Source organism: Chiloscyllium punctatum, chromosome 25 (genome assembly GCF_047496795.1).
Source record: "Chiloscyllium punctatum isolate Juve2018m chromosome 25, sChiPun1.3, whole genome shotgun sequence".
Classification (NCBI taxonomy): domain Eukaryota; kingdom Metazoa; phylum Chordata; class Chondrichthyes; order Orectolobiformes; family Hemiscylliidae; genus Chiloscyllium; species Chiloscyllium punctatum.
In genome coordinates this window covers 70,196,212-70,210,268 of record NC_092763.1, presented here as the reverse complement: position 1 = coordinate 70,210,268, position 14,057 = coordinate 70,196,212, and the positions used below count along the sequence as shown (strand labels likewise).

Sequence of the window (14,057 nt, the reverse complement as noted above, 5' to 3'; positions counted from 1 at the left end):
TCCTGCTTTCTCCCTGTAACCTTAGATTCTTGACTAATGAGAGAGCAATCTCTGTCTTAAATATGCTTAGTGACTGGCCTCCATAGCCTTTGTGGCAATGAGTTCCACAGAATCATCAGCCTCTGACTGAAGAAATTCCTCCTCCTCTCAATTCCAAAGGAAAATCTCTTCACTCTGAGACTGTGCCCTAGGGCTCTAGTCTCTCCTGCTAGTGAAAACATCTTCTCCACTTCCACTCTATCCAGGCCTTTCAGTATTCTATAAGTTTCAATGTGATCACCCTGCATCCTTTTAAATTCCATTGAGTCCTCAATCACTCCCCGGATGACAAGCCATTCATTCATTCTTGTAAACTTCCTCTGGACCCCCTTCCTAAGATACGAGGTTACAGCTGCTCACAATATTCCAAAAGCGATCTGACCAGAGCCTCATACAGTTCCTGCAGTACATCTTATGTTCTAGCCCTGTCAAAATGAATGCTAACATTGTATTTGCCTTCCTAACTGCCAAATGAACCTTCATTTTCAGAAAATCCTGAGTGAAGACTCCTAAATCACTTCATGTTTTAGATTTCTGAAGTCTTTCTGTGCAGACTATGCCCTGTTTTATCATAAACTTCCTATATGTCGCAATCTCATCCTTAATAATAGACTCTAAAATCTCTAAGCCAAGTAAATCAAACAATGTAAGCAACATGCGATCCCACAATCAATGGATCAGATCTAGGTTCTATAGTCCTACCACGTCTGGTTGTGAGTGATGTTGAACAATTAAACAACTCGCTGGAAGAGGAAGCTTCACAAACATCCTCATACTAAATGATGGGGCAAGCCCAGGATATCAGTGCAAATGTGAAGGCTGAAGCATTTACATGCTGCTTCAGTTAGAAATGCTGAATCTTGGTTGCCTCCTGAGGTCCTCACCATCATAGATGCCAGTCTTGAGTCAATTTGATTCAGTACACTTGATATCAAGAAATGTCTGAAAGTACTGAATATGGAAAGTCAATGGGCCCTGATAATATTCTGACAACTGTACTGAAGACTTTAGGTCAGAACCAGTCGCACCACTAGCCAAGCTGTTCCAGTACAGTTTGAACACTGTCCTCTACCCAGCAATGTAAAAAAATGACCAAGTATGTTCTGTCCACAAAAAGCAGGACAAATCTGATTTGGCAAATACCACCCCCTTCATCTATTTTGATCATAGCAAAGCAATGGAAACTTTAATTGACAATCTATCCAGTGACATTTAGTCAATAATAATCTTGTGACCAATGCTCAGTTTGGGTTATGTGAGACCTACTCATCTCTTGACCTTGTTACAACTTTTGTCCAAGTATGGACAAAACTTTACTGAAGAGGAAGTGAAGGTGACTGTCCTTGACCTCAACTTGATTCAGCAGTTGACTGAGTGTGGCACCAACCAGCCTTAGCAAAATTGGCATCAGTGGAAATCAAGAAAAAAACCCCTGTTGTTTGAAGTCATATCAACACAAAGAAAGATGGTTGTAGTTGTTGGAGATCAATCATCTCAGTCTCAAGGAGTCACTCAGAGTAGTGCCTTAATGCATCTTCAGCTGCATTGTCAATGATCTTTGCTCCTTAGGGTCAAAAGTGGGTATTTTCACTGATGATTGTCATTTGTGACTGAGTCAGATACTGAAGCAATCCATGTCCCAATGCAATTTGAAATTGAAACTGTATCACCATTTCTTCACTGTTATGAATCAAAATCTTGACACTCCCTTCCAAATAGCACTGTGGGTGTTTCTACACCCCAAAGAGTTCAGCAATTCAAGAAGGCAGTTCACCACCACTTTCACCAGGGCAATTAGAGATGGGCAATAAATGCTCACCCCATCAGCAACACCCACATAGAACATAGAAAAGTACAGCACCCACGCTGTTGTGTCAAGGATTAATCCTAATATAAAATAAAATAACCTAACCTACGCAGCCCTCAGTTCACTGTTGTCCATGTGCATGTTTAGCAGTCGCTTAAATGCCCCTAATGACTTTGCTTCCACCACCACCACTAGCAACGCATTCCATGCATTCACAACTCTCTGCATAAAGAATAGACGTCCCCTCTATACCTTTCTCCTAATATCTTAAAACTATGACCCCTTGTGCCAGTCACTCCTGCCCTGGGGAAAAGTCTCTGGCTTTTGACTCTATTCATTCCTGTCATTACCTTGTATACCTCGATCAGGTCACCTCCCTTCCTCCTCTCAAGAGAGAAAAGTCTGAGATTAGTCAACCTCTCTTCATAAGGGAAGGCCTCCAGTCCAGGCAGCATCCTGGTAAACCTTTGCACCCTCTCCAAAGCCTCTGTACCTTTCCTACAGTAGGGCAGCTAGACCTGGACACAATATTCCAAGTGTTGTCTCACCAGGGACTTGTAGAGCTGTAGCAAAACCTCGCGGCTGTTAAACTCGATCCCCCTGTTAATGAAAGCCATAACACCATATGCTTTCTTAACAATTCTATCCACTTGGGTGGCAACTTTGAGGGGTCTATGTATTTGCACACTAAGATCCCTCTGTTCCTCCACACTTCCAAGAATCCTGTCTTTAATCCTATATTCAGCATTCGAGTTTAACCTTCTAAATGCATCACTTCGCATTTATCCAGATTGAACTCCATCTGCCATTTCTCAGCCCAGCTCTGCATCCTGTCTGTATCGTGTTGCAGCCTACAATAGCCCTCGATACTATCGACGGCACTTCCAACCTTTGTGTCATCTGCAAATTTACTAACTCACCCCTCAACCTCCTCATCCAAGTCATTTATAAAAACTGCAAAGAGCAGAGTCCCAAAAACAGAGCCCTGCAGGACCCCACTCAACACTGACCTCCAGGGAGAATGCTTTCCATCCGTAATCACTCTCTGCCTTCTGTCAGCCAACCAATTCTGAATCCAGATAACCGAATCTCCCTGTATCCCATACCTCCTGACTTTATGAATGAGCCTACCATGGGGAACCTTTTCAAATGCCTTGCTGAAGTCCACATACACCACATCCACTGCTCGACCTTCATTAAACTGTCTTGTCACCTCCTCAAAGAACTCAATAAGATTAGTGAGGCATGGCCTGCCCCTCACAAAACCATGCTGACCGTCTTTAATCTCATATAAGAATTTAAAAAAAAAACCACTGGAATGTCATTAAGTGCTTATATCTTCTGAATTTTGTTGTACAATCCTTGCCCAGTAATATACAGGAGGTACTAAAGTAGGACCACAGCCTTTGAACTTTCAATGTTTCTCAGAGTTTTATGAATCCCTTTTAAATATTTTGTTTGGTAGTCTTGCAGTGACACATCACACCAAATCTTGAAATTCATCCTTTCATTTAATTAGTAATAGTACATTTTCAAGCAGGTTTGAGCTGCAGTTGTGTTTAAACACGACGGCTATCACATATTGTTTACTGTTAGAAGCAGCTGATGAGAATTGATACTTGCATGTGACTGTATTACTCTGACATGTTAACACCTGTGAGGATGGGCTAGTTAGCATAGATCTGTTATTGTTTATTTTTAACTCAAATCAACCATTTTTACACTGAGTAGTAAATTTACACTGAAGCCTGACCAGAAAATGGTGTTGGATTTCAAATCTTTCTCAAAGAAAGCCCACGTCGGTTCAACTGGAGCAAACTGACATGTAAATTGGCCACAGTGTGGTGATCCAAATCAATGTATGCCTCCAGATCAATTGCTTTGTCTCTATTCACACCAACACTTGTTTATTTCTGGTTTAAAAAAAGATAGCCTGTGTCAATTAATTTTTCAATTAATTATTTTTGTAATATGCGTGGCTAATGTACTACTTTGTCTCTGCTAACACAACAGGGCAGTTCCATTAAATGTTTGTATGGGTGATTACTGGACCTTGTGTATTGAACTGAATGAAAGTTAGATAGCAACAGAGTCTTTTTTTTTGGGGTGAACCAAAAGCACTGAGATCAGTTTTGACTTGTACTTCCACGCTGATTGAATCCATGTTTAATGTTGAATTTGAAAGACCGGCTTGAAAATCATATTGAATCTCTATGGAGATGCAATGATGATACTACATTCTCAATAGGATACCAACAGTAGGTGTTAGTTTGCAAATGTAAAAGAAAGATTAATTGAAGCAAGAACAAAGGCTGATCGTCAGATCACTCAGAGGGCATGGGCCAATAGTGAGAGTCCAGATTCGAGGTGATTCAGCTTCAAGTCTGCAGGATTATAGTGGTATGTGTCCAAATTTGTGCTGGTGGGAAGCCAAACCCTGCAATGAATTCTGTTTATGCCAGCACCAATTTGGAATACAGCAGCATTCATTAGTAATGAGCTCCACACATGCCAGTAAAGATTTGGAGCACATAACATGGAGGAGAAGTGAGGCACACAGCAAGAAGGAAAAGTACGAAATTTATAACATTGGGGTGGATGAGGAGATCAAAGACATGGCAGAGTTAAGGAGGTAAGTTTTTTTTAGGGCTTTTCGCAGCAAGAAGCAAATTAACAGGGCAAAGTGATTTAGGGAAATGTTCCAAAAAGGATAAGTGATTGAATAATTAACATCTAATCACAGATTTTAGGGGTAGGGAACAAATGAAAAGGGTGAACAAGGAAATACAGCTTGGTAATTCAGATTGAGCAATGTTTTGAAGAATTTTTAAAAAGATGCAGTGATCTTAAAGCAGATTCCCTGTGGCATAGGGAACTAGTAGGTATTATTATTAAGGGATTGATAATTGGATGTGGAGAAGGGAAGGTTCTAGATCTTATGCTGAAGAGAATATGAAAATTATGTTTTAGTTTTGCTGCAGTTTTGGAAGAAGGCATATGAGGACAATGTTGGAAAATATTATCCTCTTATGTAGTAAGACTTGGACAACTTTCAGGTTTAAGATGAATAATGGCAAATAACATTCACATCACACAAATGCCAGGGAATGACTGTGTTCAACAAGAGAGAAGCTAACAATCTCCCCAAAATTTTAAATGGCATTAACGTTGCTGAATTTTCCACCATCAACATCCTGAAATTGCCATTCACTAGAAACTGAACTAGACCAGTCAAGTACTGTGGCTGTTGGAGTAGGACAGAGTCTGGGAAATCTGTCTTGAATAACTCCTCCCTTAACTCCCTAAAACCTAGCCACCTGTTACAAAGCATAAGCAAAGAGTGTGACGGAACACTTTTCATTTGTCTAAATTTGTGTGGCTCGACCAAAATTCAACAAGCTTGACACCATCCTGGATGAAGCAGCTTGCTTGATTGCATCCTACCTACCATTTTATATTGCTAATGCTGTCTGTAACTGGCACATAGTAGCAGTAGTGTGTATCATCTACAAGATGCAATATGATAATTCATAAAACATTCTTTAGCAGCACCATCTAAACCCACAACCTGTACCACCTAGAAGGATAGTAGCAGCAGGCCTGTGGGAACATTGTGAACAACAAGATCCCCTCCATGCTGCACACTATCTTGTCTGGAAACTGTTTGTTTCCTGTTGTGGGTCAAAACCTGGAATTTTATCCTTAACAGCATGTGAGTGTGCCGACATCATCTGGACTGCAGCTGTTAAAGAAGTGAGTTTAGTGTACCTCTCAAGGGCAAGTAGGGAGAGGGAATAAATCCTGACCTACTCAGCAAGCCCATATTCTATGAAAGATTGAAAAAAAGAGTTAAATCAGCAGTGGGGAGTGGTAGGAAATTTGGCAGGCAGGCAGGCAGTGTTCAGGAGCTGGAAGACAGTGGATGTAATGATAGGGATGTGGGATGAAAGGTTCAAGTAGACAAAGCATGATTTCAAATATATGCACCACTAGTGAACAAGAGAACCTAGTATGGAAGGTGGATGCAAGTAACATACAAAGTAACATGGATGCCCCCAGAGATGTAAGATTGGTTTGATTGTGTTCAGTGTTGACCTGATGAAAATATTCACACCTTCACGTCAAAGCAACAGAAGATGCAGCAGATGCGTCAGAGAAAAAGGTGGACGAGGGCAGTAAGTTTGGGGGCTGATTATGTCATTGTGGAACACATAGATGATAAGTACCTAAATTCACCTGAACAGACTGCTTGTTAGGAAGGTGAGGTTCAGGCACTGCAATATGAATAACAGAAAAAGAAAAGTAGGCTGAATAAATGTTGCTAATAGTGTACACCATTATTAAAGAGTAAATCAGACAGGAAATTCCAGCAGCTGTACACATGTTAATTAGGAAGTAGCAATTCTAAATGCTTTGCTCTGTCAGATGTGGGAGTTTAAAGAGAGTTTAAGGGTTCCTGCGGATTATATCTGCCATAAATGCTGTTGGATGCGAATCTTATCAGATCGAGTGGATCAGTTGGAGAGACAGATAGAAGCGATGAGGAATTTGCAACAGCGACAGTATGTGATGGATGGCAGTTATAGGAAGTGGGGGGGGGGGGAGTCTCAGATACAGTCGCATAGATGGGTTAACTCCAGGAAGGGTAAGGGAGGTCGGCACTTAGGGCAGGAGTCTTTTGTGGATATACCCATTTCAAACAGGTATGCTGTTTTGGAAAATGTGATGGATTCTCAGGAGAACGTAGCACAAACAGCCAAGTTTCTGGTATGGAGACTGGCTCTAATGCAACGAGGGGTATGTTGGGTTCCAAGAGATCAATTGTTTTAGGGGATTCTGTAGTCTGAGGTCAGCAGCGAAAAAGCAGAATGGTGTGTTGTTTCCCTGGTGCCAGGATCAAGGATGTCTCAGAGAGGGTACAGAATGTTCTCATGGGGGAGAGGGGCCAGCAAGAGGTCATTGTCCACATTGGAACCAACGATATAGGAAGGGAAAAGGTTGAGATTCTGAAGGGAGGTTACTGAGAGTTAGGCAGAAATTTAAAAAGGAGGTCCTCAAGGGTAGTAATATCTGGATTACACCTAGTGCTACGAGCTAGTGAGGGCAGGAATCGGTGGATAGAGCAGATGAATGCATGGCTGAGGAGCTGGTGTATGGGAGAAGGATTCACATTTTTGGATCATTGGAATCTCTTTTGGGGTAGAAGTAACCTGTACAAGAAGGACGGATTGCACCTAAATTGGAAGGGAACTAATATACTGGGAGGGAGATTTGCTAGAACTGCTTGGGAGGATTTAAACTAAGGTGGGGTGGTGGGACCCAGGGAGATAGTGAGGAAAGAGATCAACCTGAGACTGGTACAGTTGAGAACAGAAATGAATCAAACAGTCAGGGCAGGCAGGGACAAGGTAGGAGTAATAAATTAAACTGCATTTATTTCAATGCAAGGGGACTAACAGGGAAGGCAGATTAACTCCGGGCACGGTTAGGAACATGGAACTGGGATATCATAGCAATTACACAAACATGGCTCAGGAATAGGCAGGACTGGCAGCTTAATGCTCCAGGATACAAATTCTACAGGAAGGATAGAAAGGGAGGCAAGAGTGGAGGGTGAGTGGCATTAGGGATAGCATTACAGCTGTGCTAAGGGAGGATATTCCCGGAAATGCATCCAGGGAAGTTATTTGGGTGGAACTGAGAAATAAGAAAGGGATGATCACCTTATTGGGATTGTATTATAGACCCTCTAATAGTCAGAGGGAAATTGAGAAACAAACTTGTAAGGAGATCTCAGCTATCTGTAAGAATAATAGGGTAGTTATGGTTGGGGATTTTAACTTTCCAAACATCGACTGGGACTGCCATAGTGTTAAGGGTTTAGAAGGAGAGGAATTTCTTAAGTGCATCCAAGACAATTTTCTGATTCAGTATGTGGATGTATGTACCTACTAGAGAAGGTGCAAAACTTGACCTACGCTTAGGAAATAAGGCAGAGCAGGTGACTGAGTTGTCAGTGGGGGAGCACTTTGGGGCCAGCGACCATAATTCTATTAGTTTTAAAATCGTGATGGAAAAGGATAGACCAGATCTAAAAGTTGAAGTTCTAAATTGGAGAAAGACCAATTTTGACAGTATTAGGCAAGAACTTTCAAAAGCTGATTGGAGGCAGATGTTTGCAGGTAAAGGGGCGGCTGGAAAATGGGAAACCTTCAGAAATGAGATAACGAGAATCCAGAGAAAGTATATTCCTGTCAGGGTGAAAGGAAAGGCTGGTAGGTATAGGGAATGCTGGATGACTAAAGAAATTGAGGGTTTGGTTAAGAAAAAGAAGGACGCATATGTCAGGTATAGACAGGATAGATCGAATGAATCCTTGGAAGAGTATGAAGGCAGTAGGAGTACACTTAAGAGGGAAATCAGGGCAAAACGGGGACATGAGATAGCATTGGCAAATAGAATTAAGGAGAATCCAAAGGGTTTTTACAAATATATTAAGGACAAAAGGGTAACTAGGGAGAGAATAGGGCCTGACCTGCTGCGCTTTTCCAGCAACACATTTTCAGTTCTGATCTCCAGCATCTGCAGTCCTCCCTTTCCCCTCAAAGATCAGCAAGGTAGCCTTTGTGTGGAGCCACAGAAAATTGGGGAGGTACTAAATGAATATTTTGCATCATGTTTTTACTGTGGAAAAGGATATGGAAGATAAAAACTGTAGGGAAATAGATGGTGACATCTTGTAAAATGTCCAGATTACAGAGGAGGAAGTGCTGGATGTCTTGAAATGGTTAAGGTGGATACATCCCCAGGACCTGATCAGGTGTACCCGAGAACTCTGTGGGAAGCTAGAGAAGTGATTGCTGGGATATTTGTATCATCGATAGTCACAGGTAAGGTGCTGGAAGACTGGAGATTGGCAAACGTGGTGCCGCTGTTTAAGAAGGGCGGTAAAGACAAACTAGGGAACTATAGATCGGTGAGCCTGACCTCAGTGGTGGGCAAGTTGTTGGAGGGAATCCTGGGGGACAGGATGTACATTTTTTTGGAAAAGAAAGGACAGATTTGGGATTGTCAGCATGGCTTTGTGCATGGGAAATCATGTCTCACAAACTTGATTGAGTTTTTTGAAGAAGTAACAAAGAAGATTGATGAGGGCAGAGCAGTAGATGTGATCTATATGGACTTCAGTAATGCGTTCGACAAGGTTCCCCATGGGAGACTGATTAGCAAGGTTAGATTTCGTGGAATACAGGGAGAACTAGCCATTTGGATACAGAACTGGCTCAAAGGTAGAAGACAGAGGGTGGTGGTGGAGGGTTGTTTTTCAGACTGGAGGCCTGTGACCAGTGGGGTGCCACAAGGATTGGTGCTGGGTCCTCTACTTTTTGTCATTTGCATAAATGATTTGGATGTGAGCATAAGAGGTACAGTTCGTTGGTTTGCAGATGACCCCAACATTGGAGGTGGAGTGGACAGTGAAGAGGGTTACCTCAGATTACAACAGGATCTTGACCAGATGGACCAATGGACTGAGAAGTGGCAGATGGAATTTAATTCAGATAAATGCGAGGTGCTGCATTTTGGGAAAGCAAATCTTAGCAGGACGTATACACTTAATGGTAAGGTCCTAGGGAGTGTTGCTGAACAAAGAGACCTTGGAGTGCAGGTTTATTGCTCCTTGAAAGTGGAGTTGCAGGTAGATAGGAGAGTGAAGAAGGTGTTTGGTATTCTTTTTTTTATTGGTCAGAGTATTGAGTAGTGGGAAGTCATGTTGCAACTGTACAGGACATTGGTTAGGCCACAGTTGGAATATTGCGTGCAATTCTGGTCTCCTTCCTATCGGAAAGATGTTGTGAAACTTGAAAGGGTTCAGAAAAGATTTACAAGAATGTGCCAGGGTTGGAGGATTTGAGCTACGGGGAGAGGCTGAGCAGGCTGGGGCTGTTTTCCCTGGAGCGTCGGAGGCTGAGGGGTGACCTTATAGAGGTTTATAAAATTATGAGGGGCATGGGTAGGATAAATAGGCAAAGTCTTTTCCCTGGAATCAGGGAGTCCAGAACTAGAAGACATAGGTTTAGGGTGAGAGGGGAAAGATATAAAACAGACCTGAGGTGCAACTGTTTCACGCAGAGGGTGGTACGTGTATGGAATGAGCTGCCAGAGGATGTGATGGAGGCTGGTGCAGTTGCAACATTTAAGAGGCATTTGGATGGGTATATGAATAGGAAGGGTTTGGAGGGATATGGGCCGGGTGCTGGCAGGTGGGACTAGATTGGGTTGGGATGTCTGGTCGTCATGGATAGGTTGGACCGAAGGGTCTGTTTCCATGCTGTACATCTCTATGACTTTATGATTCTATGCTCCTCTTGAAGTTTTACTATAATAGTAACTTACTGAGAGGTTTGCTGTTGATGCATATGACAGAGTATGAAGTTGCCACTACATACCCAATAAACTTGCCAGAAAAAAAGATGTTTTGACCATTCAAATATAAATGAATTTGAAACACCCTTTTAAGTCTTAATTACTGTTGAACACCCACTCTTGCACAGCAAGTTAACTTGTACAAGTATTGATGTGGAGGAGCTGGTGTTGGATTAGGGTGGAGAAAGTTAAAAAATCACACAACACCAGGTTATAGTCCACCAGGTTTATTTGGAAGCACTAACTTTCAGAGTGCTGTTCTTCATCAGCTGATGTGCGTCCAAATAAATTTGATTTTTAACTTTTTACAATTGTGTACAGGTTATCTTATTTCTATAGAACTTAGTTCAGTTTAGATGATTGTATATAATATTAAGTTTCAGTTTTACTTATTTTTATCTCTCTCTCAATCCAGTTTTACTTCCTTCCCCTTATTTCATTTTATGAACATACTTGGTATTGAATTAAATATTTGAACATGAACGCCATCGTGTTGATATTGTACAGCTCATTAAAAGCTATTTAATCTGATTATTTAGGGGGTGCACAGTTGCTTGCCCAATTCATTAATGTTCCATATCACTTGTAAGAACCTTGCAGAAAAATGGGTTTCTCGTTATTGCAAGTTCCTATTGTTATGATGCCACGCTGATGTTACCATTGGACAAGTCAGATTTCAGAATTAAATCTGACTTGATTGATCTTTTTCTTAGGTTACAGTCTTCCTCTGAAAATAAGCACATAAGGCTGCAGATTTGGTTTTAACAATAAAATAGAAGTTTACTACACTTAAAAGAAATGAAAATAAGAGTAACCAAACAAAGCTATATGAATGTAAAGCAGTTTGAAAGGTTTTAAAATACGTGGTAAGATAAAATTCTATCTGCTGCCCAATGACATAATTTACACACATGTCCAGAGAAATTCCTTTCCTTACAAATCTTTATATTTGACTTAATTAATTCTCAGTTCTGGTCCTGTGAACTATGAGGCCTTTTCCCTGACCACTCCTATAACTGAGATCCTAGACCATCTTAGTGTTTCAATAATCTGCAGAGCTCCAACCAAACACTCCAGGTCTAGAAGTTTCACAAACTACCCTCTTTCACTGAGGTAGTCCATTTCTTTAACTGCTCTGAACATCCCCTTTTGTGGGAGATACTGTACTTGCTTCTGACCTCAGTCAGGTCTTTTCCTGTTCAAAAACTTTTGAACGAAATTAAAAGATAAACTTGTCCCAACTTCCACTAAGCTAATGGTTTAATGTTAATTTGGTCATAAACCCTCATAGTATGAGCAAACATTCATTAACACCTCATGAAGTGGATACAGTATAAAATCATGTTTCGAGCATCGTTTATTTTTACACCCCTTTTCATAGGAATAAACAACACCCAGAAGTCATTAATTTAAAATTAATACAGTTAAACTTTTTGTGATTATCAGTATGATTTGTTTTTAATCACACTATGCAAAAGATAGTGGTCTGTGGGCAAGTGGATTAATAATGAATGGATTGGATTCGTTGCCATTGGATTGCTGCTGACTGCAAAATTGTTTATGTCATTGTTACTGTCACATCTCTGTTGACTTTCACATGGTTAAAGGACTGTCTCTGGAGTGTTTTTAGTCTGAAGTTTGAAGCGAAGAATTTTGAAATATATTGGTTTGTTTAAAGGCCAGAAAAAAAAGCTTTGGAATTAGCATATTTGAAACAGGACTGTTCACTGATTAAGTTATTCTGCTTTTGTGGATTTTGGTAGAGGAGTTTTTTATTGGTGATGTTGAGGATTTACTGATATAGATGAGGAAATTATTATTATTGTGGGACAATAGTGTATTCTTGAGCATTGATACAAAGGACTGATGGTGAGAAGAATAAATTGAAAGACACTTCAAATTGCAAGACATAATTGATAGATAAAAGTCTGCCATCCCAAAGTTGTTAATTAAGAAATCTCATGTAAATACAGGTCATTCTCCTCTAACGGGTGTTTTGTTAACACAAATTCACTATAATGCGATTGACGAATGGAGGCACTGTTTCTAAAGTGTGATTTTTGTATAACACAGGTTGCACAAGAATGCAACCATCATGTTATAGAAGAACTAACTGTAAGGCAGTTATTCCAATAATTACATACTTTCTTAAGCATCTATTAAAGAATATAGGAAGTATCTTTCCATTTACATACTAAGTTCAAAGGTAGAACAGAGAACTATGCGCTTTGGTTGGCTGTGGAATCCCTCTGGATCTTCAGCCACCTGGTGGCTTTCTACTGGTATTAGGACCCTGTCTGCCAAAAGTATTTCCCATCGTCATGGTACACACCATAGCTTCTGCCAGTGCAACAGTCCCAGGATTGCCAAGTTAGAGGGTGACTACAGAATAGTTGAGTTTGTTGGGAGTAGAGATCTTGTGAGGTGAGATTCGTGCTGAAAAGAGGGCAAGGTGGGTAGCACTCAGTAGGCATCTCTCTTCCCTGTGTCAAAAATCTGAGGTTTCACAGATCCCTACATCAACAACCACTGACAGCCTGCCTGCCCTAGTAAACCAGTCATGTCGGCTGACTTCTTTTTATGTCTTGCTTCAAGTTGAGATCATTGCAGCCCAGGTCGGAATCGGCCCTGAAATGGTCATTAATTGACTAACAGGCATAAGGATGAAGGGCTTATGCCTGAAATGTCGACTCTCCTGCTCCTCTGGTGCTGCCTGACCTACTGTGCTTTTCCAGTGCCACACGTTTTGATGCTAATCTCCAGCATCTGCAGTCTTCACTTTCTCCTAACTAAGGGTCTCAGTTTGCAGTTGAGCTTGGATGTACTTACCCAGAACTAAATTCTGGTGGAGATGGTTGCGTAGCAGTCTTCTGGTTTGCAACCATCCTGGCAAATTAAAATTCCTTCCTGATGCCATGTCCTCTGGTTCTGGGACCCGAAGATTCCACGCCGAACATTATTGTCTTATGATTTTTGATCATGTTTGATTCTAGCCATTATTTCTTGGTTCACAAATCTGAGCTGATATTTCAGTATTCGCCAAGTTGTTGCTCTTTGAATGCGGCATTAAACTGAGTCAGGGTCTGCCTGTTCAGTTAAATATTAAAGATTCTATGGAATTGGAAGAAAAGTAGGTAGACTTCTTAGTGTCCTGATCAATGGTTTCTCCCTCTGAAGATAGTAATTCAATTAATTGTTGATTGCAAAAAAAATTGGTTGTGGATTATATTTACTTACATGTTTGGTCATAATTCATTGAATGTGAAATGTTTTGACAACATATGGTAACTGATATGGTAATATCATTGGATATAGTAATATATTAAATAAATCCAAATCATCTTTTGAGTGTATATGTATCCACATGTGTAACTGCTGTTCAGACTCAAATCATTTGCATGTAATCTAAGCTTTGTTGATTATGCTTTGGAAGATTCAAAATACTGTTTACACACAATAATGATTATTGGGGCAATCTGTCTTGTGTGAACCTCCATTAAGAGGCAAATGATATGAATTCAAATGTAACCATTTGGAAACTTTATGGCTGGATTCAGGCTGGGCAAATGTGAGTCATCTTGGCTTCTAAGTCATTTAGTGATTTATCATTCGAAAAATGGGATGGCATGGGAAATATGAGATAGAATTACATGCAAGGGATGGATGAGATGATGAAGTTGCTTAAGTTTAATTTGACTGTCTCTGCTAGTTGCATAATGATGATTGGACTAAGTCTGAAAGTGGGAGAGACTTTGAGTAGGAAACCAACAGCCTAATGAAATGAGAA

General features: G+C 40.7%; 1 protein-coding gene across 1 annotated transcript in view; it reads left to right on the top strand.

Moving 5' to 3' along the window:
- The window catches only part of zbtb33 (zinc finger and BTB domain containing 33), a 36,498-nt gene that overhangs the window by 3,309 nt on the left and 19,132 nt on the right, over nt 1-14,057 (top strand).